Below are 5,952 nucleotides of genomic sequence, written 5' to 3'. Positions count from 1 at the left end.
TTGGGGGGGGATTGGCTAGCTTCACTTAGCATTATCTTCTCCAACGCCATCTATTTACCTGAAAATGCTATGATTTTATTCTCTTTTATTTCTGAGTAAAATTTCATTGTGTATATATGCCACATTTTTTTATTTATTTATTCATCCACTGAAGGGCATCTAGGCTGGCTCCACAGTTTAGGTATTGTGAATTGCACTGCTATAAACATGGATGTGGCTGTGTCATTGTAGTATGCTGTTTTTAAGCCCTTTAGGTATAGTCCGAAGAGAGGGATAGCTGGGTCAAATGGTGGTTCCATTTCTAGATTTCCAAGGAATGTCCATACTGTCTGTACCAATTTGCAGTCCCATCAGCCGTGTAGGAGTGTACCATTTTCCCCACATCCTACCAACACTTATTGTTGTTTCTCTTCATAATAGCTGCCATTCTGACTGGAGTGAGATGGTACCTTAGCATAGTTTTGATTTGCATTTCTCTGATTGATAGAAATGATGAGCATTTTTTCATATATTTGTTGATTGATTGTATATCTTCTTTTGAGAAGTGTCTCACAGGTCGTTTTTGTGACCACTCATCTGACTTGAGCCCCCAGTATGGTATCATCTCCCTCTCTCACCTAGAGATTTCCCAGATCCTGATCTCTCAGTTGTGTCCCAGATTGTAGTCCCCTTCCCTCTCTTATTTATCAGGTCCCAACTGCAGGGCCTCTCAGCCCCAGCTCACTCCAGGTGGGCGGCGCACTGCACTCCTGTCCACCTGAGAGCTGATCTTGTATTGGGAGGCCACTGTGACCATTATCACCGCTGGGGGGTGGCTGGAAATCAGGTACCTGCTGAGATGGCAATTCCATCTGTGAGCTATGTCCCCCATAAAATGGCGAGGAAGGTGATTCAAGATGGAGTCGCTCTGCTTCCAGAACCCGGGTGTCCAGTGAGGTGGGGGAGCTGGCCAATGGCCTTGTGCTGTGGACAGGTAGCAGCCGAGTGAGCTGCGTGGGAGCAGCGCAGCCTGGAGCTCTGCAGAGGGGCTGAGGTGCTTCTGCTGAGCCGCTGGAGAGCCGCGCGTGGGCTCGAACCCGGGCCCTGGCTCCAGAGGCCGAAGACTCACTGGAGCCCAGGGGCTCTGGTTTCTGCGCAGGTGGTCACAGCGCTGGTGATTTCTGTGAAAACCCACGGCTTAGGGGGCTTCTCCCTCTCTCTGAGATGCGGTGTTCTGTCTAGGCGAGACCTTGTGGAGAAGCAGCCTGCCTACTTCCTGGGCTTCACCAGGGAGCAGCAGAAACAGCACCTCCTCTAGCCCCACCTTCCGTCTCCAGGCCTCTGACCAGTGGGAAGGATCGCCCTGGAGGAAAGCGCCAGAGAAGAAATGTGGTGAGACTTCAGTTGACTCACATTCACTTAGACTTGCTCAGACCTGAGGAAATTTTTTTTGAATAATAATAATAATTGTAATAATAATAATTATTATTATAATTATATAATTAATAATAATTATAATAATATTTATAATATTATAATATTTACAATAATTATAATAATAAATATATAATTATAATAATAATTATTATTATTGTTGTTGTTATTATTATATTATTATTTTTACTACTACTTAACCTAAAGGTGCTTAACCACCAAGCCACATCCCAGTCCTTTTTAATTTTTTTTTTTTTTTTTTCAATTTTGAGACATGGTCTCACTAGTCATGGTGCTAAGTTGCTGAGGCTGGCCTTGAACCTGTGATGCCGCTGCCTCAGCCTGATATGGTCCTGCACTGTCCTCAGCCAGCAACCTCTTTTTTGAGAAAACCACTGTCACTGAGGGGAAAGTGTGTGTGCCTTCATTCCTCCTGTGTCTCTTCAGAGGTCATAAAAATGCAGCCTGCGGTGGATGTAGGGATTGTTTCAGCATGAAGATGTGAAAGTAGCATGTTTTTCTGAGTTGAATCTCTCTTATTGTTAGATTCAATTTTTCTGTATTTTAAGTTTTCTGCATCTGTAGTCAACTCACATATTATGACATAATCTTATATATACTGTGCATGTATGTGTGTATGAAAAAGTTAGTTGTGTTAACTTTCAGTCACAACATTTTTATTCTTTTTTAGAGTTTTTCTCTCTCTCCTTCCATTAAGTACATTTTCTCTTATATTGTCCATTTTTTTTCCACTAAAGGCTTTATCAAATAAATGGTATTTTAAAACTCTGGTCTCATAATTTGAAAACTTTTTCCATATGTAATTCTGATATTTTCTGTGTCCTCAAATATTGTATGACTTTTACATATGTTATGACAAAATAAAAATTGTGAGAGGTTTTAGATATATAATTACCAGGCTCAGAGAATGGAGAAGAGAAAAGGAACAGTATCATCATCGTATCTGGAGTCCTTAAGCACTGAGCCCCATCCCTAGTCCTTTTTAATTTTTTGTTTGTTTGTTTGTTTGTTTGTTTCGTAGAGGATCTTGCTAAGTTCTTCTTCAGGGCCTCCATTTCTTGCTGAGGCTGAATTGAAGCTTGTGATCCTCCTGCTATGGCCACTGGGATCACAGACATATGCTACCGTGCTCAGCTCCTGGGTGTTTCCTGAATCCCTGATGTAAATTGAAATGTGCCTTGTTTGTGTCGAGTTTCAGGTGTCACCAGTTCAGATGCAGGAATTACTTCTTCATGTGTTTCTTCTTCAAGCTCTAAGATTCTAAGATAATGCTGATCATCATAAGAACATTAATTCACACCTTCTAAATTATTATTAGTTCAGTTGAACTAAACTGGAGTCGACTTGGAAAAAAATGTATATTAGATAATTTATGTTGAAAACAGGGGTGGAAGAACTATTTCAATATTTAAGGAAACCAATTATTCATTTTTATTAAGAGCTCATGATATAATGAACTTTAATTAATTTCCCTTCCATGCACCAGGCACCAGAAAAGCATCTTAGCAGGGTCACAGAGACTATCAAAAATGGCCTGGCTCTCACGTGAGTGTTCTCTAGAGCACCAAGTGACATTAAAAATGGGGTGAGTTTTGGCACCCACATATGCACTCTCACATGCTTGTGCACGTGCACAGACATATACAAGATCAAGTCACCCTTTTCTGTACATACTCTCTGGGACCACCACTCTATCACTCATGTTTCTTCTAAGTCTCATGTGTTGTGTTGTATGTAGGCACATTAAAGGGCATTATAAAAGTTGTAATTTGTATGTATTGTTTGGAGAGGCACCTTCTCAAAATATACTTTGCCCTGTACTTAATTGAGTTCCTTTCTATTTCTTCTCTTTCCCTGGTGCCAGGGACCCAATCTTGCCTTGTGCCTGCTAGACAGGTGCTCTAGCACTAAGCTCTCCCCTAGCTCAGGTGGTGAGTTTGCTGCTGCTGTGTGCGTGGACCCCAGTACTGTCCACATGAGTAGATGCAGCTCTGCAGGTGTTTCCCCCACATTTGCAGCTGGTCCCTTTTTTCTTGAAGGTTCTTGACATCAGTGAATTTTAAAAACTGACATCCACTTAGCTTCTCTCCCCATGATTAATACTTAGGTGGAATATGCCAGAAAATCTAGGCTGGACCTCTCTCTCTGTTTAGGGTACCTCAGTAGCCCTGGGAACATCATGTGATGATTTTTTTTCATGTAACAAAAGGCAAGGTAAGGAGAGTCCCAGTCTGATGTCCTAATGTAGTGGCACTCCCTTCTCCACCTAAGAATTTTAAATAAGCTTCTCCAGAGACCCTCACCATAATTTTCTTTAAACAGAATGTCAGGAAAAGGTTTTGCAAAGAACTCAATGTGGGTTCCCATGCAGACTGATGACCTTACTTCTGGTTTTATGGTAATGCTTGAAAGACCTCTGACTAATCTTATTCTGAATGGTACACAAAGCACTTTCTATAAAGTAAAGGAGAAAAAACTTTATGTAGACTCCTACAAAAAATGTGCACCTCCACCCCCTCCCACTGGGGGTAAACAATGAAATTTCAAACTGGAGGTTTAGAAAATTTTAGGGATACCCCTGTGAGCCCTGCAGCTAATAAGTTGGCTCCCTGAATCTTCCCTGGGTGTCCAGTCTCATCTGCCCCACATCACTAATGGGGCCTCCACTGGTAAAAGACCCCAGGTCATAGCCAGAAATTCTTGTTTGGACATTATACAGCAGGGTCTCTGGTGCGAATTCAGGAGCACTGGATTCAAGGTTTCCAGATACTTTAGAGCTGCAACCTTCTTACCCAGTGGTCATGGCCCATGCGAAGTCCACAGTGGGTGCAGCACCCCGGAGGTGGTCAGCACTCACAAGGGCAATAGTAGTCTCCATCCTATAGCCAAAAAATTCCCAGGAGTCCTGCTTTTCAGTGCTTGCCCTGTTCTGCAGGGGGTCCTGCGTGTTGCTATAAACTTCTGGGTGTTCTTGCTGTGCTCTGCTGGGGTCATTGTGCCCAAGAGTCCTGGATATTGCTGGTCCTGGGGTCTATTAATGACTGTGGAGCAGCAGGCACTTGCATGGATGCCCATTTACTCCTGGGTCTGATGAACTTCCTGGGCCAGCACCACCCAATCTTACCTGGATCTGCTCTTCTCTGTCCCCTTCTTACCTGCACTGCCTGAGCTCAGAGTCCTCTCAGTTCCCCACACTCATGTTCCTCCTTCCCCAAGGCCTTGGTGGCCATCCTGGACCATGCTCCCTCTCCTGGGGCCTTGTGTGGCCATTGATAAGAATTCCTTACATACCTGAGTCCAAATATTTAAGGTAGCAAACATGCTAAAGTTAGGGTGATTGTCACTGCTATCTCTGTTACCAGCCTTTTGCTGTGTCTCTCATGGTGTTTATTTGGAAAGGAAGGTCAAAAGACAGTGCTATGTGTTGAACCGCAATGGAAACAAAAGACCACCAACTCCAATTTTAAATCAAATTAAAGCAAGCTTATGTTGTGTACAGATAGAATGATGGCCAGCTGCTGTCTCTCCCAAACCCAGGCTACAGATCAGCCCAGCTCTCAGGAACGAAAAGACATTCTGACATGTGGTAAGGAGGGAGCCCGAGCCTTATCTCAGTAAGGTGGAGCTCCTACAAATCTTCGGTGAAGTGTTCTAGTTCTGAAGCTGATCTTTGTTTCTTAAATATCATTTTACAAAGCTTACATATATTGTTGCTTGAGGTTACATGAGTATTAGCTAACACAATAGGATGTTAATGTAAAGCATAAATTAGAGAAAGGCTGAGAGATTTTAACCTTTTGTGGAAAAGTAACAAAACGATTTTGTGTTTCACAATTTGAACCTTTATATAACTTAGGCTTTCATTAACTTAAAAAATATATTTAAATTATCCCACAGTGTAAAAAATCACATAAAACTTTATATCTTATTGATAACAGGTTGAGTTATAGAGCATAAAAAGGATATAAATAAATTTCTAATAAGGTTTATCATCCTTATGAGCCCCAAATCACCATACAACTTTAGTTTGAAGGACACCAGCTTGATATAATGTTCTTTTAAAACTTCTGCCTTTAAGACCTGTATACCTGGAAAATATGAACATATTTAATAGACAGACAAGAGTAATAGCATCACAATTCATTGATATTTTTATAGTAATTCTGTTTAGCTCTTACAGAAATAATATATTGCAATAATCCAAAAAAAAAACCCAGTTGTTGTTTAACCATAGTTGTATAATTCTTAATTCCTTCAAGTTTACTTGCTCAAGAAAAAAATGAATGAAAGAAAAAACTTAATAAACACAATGTTATGGGTAAATTAATGTTTCAATTTACCCATAACATTAATTTCTTAAATTAGTGTTTTAAGAAATCCTTGTCTTTTAACATATAGATTGAACTTTGGTTTATATCAGTGTATTAACATTTGTCCTTAAGGAAAAACCTTAAGAACATTAAAATAAAAAAATTAAAATAGAACTTTTTATTTCGCTTTCCCATCTGTTGACCCCAT

At 40.8% G+C, this 5,952-nt stretch overlaps 1 long non-coding RNA gene across 1 annotated transcript in view; it reads right to left on the bottom strand.

Moving 5' to 3' along the window:
• LOC125614500 overlaps positions 1-3,699 on the bottom strand; it is an 8,069-nt gene extending 4,370 nt beyond the window's left edge. The window contains exons 1-2 of the long non-coding RNA XR_007345080.1: positions 3,689-3,699; positions 2,661-2,662 (exon numbers count right to left, since the gene is read on the bottom strand). This is a non-coding gene — a long non-coding RNA (uncharacterized LOC125614500). The remainder of the gene's footprint in view (positions 1-2,660; positions 2,663-3,688) is intronic.
• Between the last annotated feature and the right edge of the window lie 2,253 nt (positions 3,700-5,952).

This window comes from Marmota marmota, unplaced genomic scaffold, assembly GCF_001458135.2.
Source record: "Marmota marmota marmota unplaced genomic scaffold, marMar, whole genome shotgun sequence".
Taxonomy (NCBI): Eukaryota; Metazoa; Chordata; class Mammalia; order Rodentia; family Sciuridae; genus Marmota; species Marmota marmota.
This window is presented reverse-complemented; position numbering and strand designations above follow the sequence as displayed.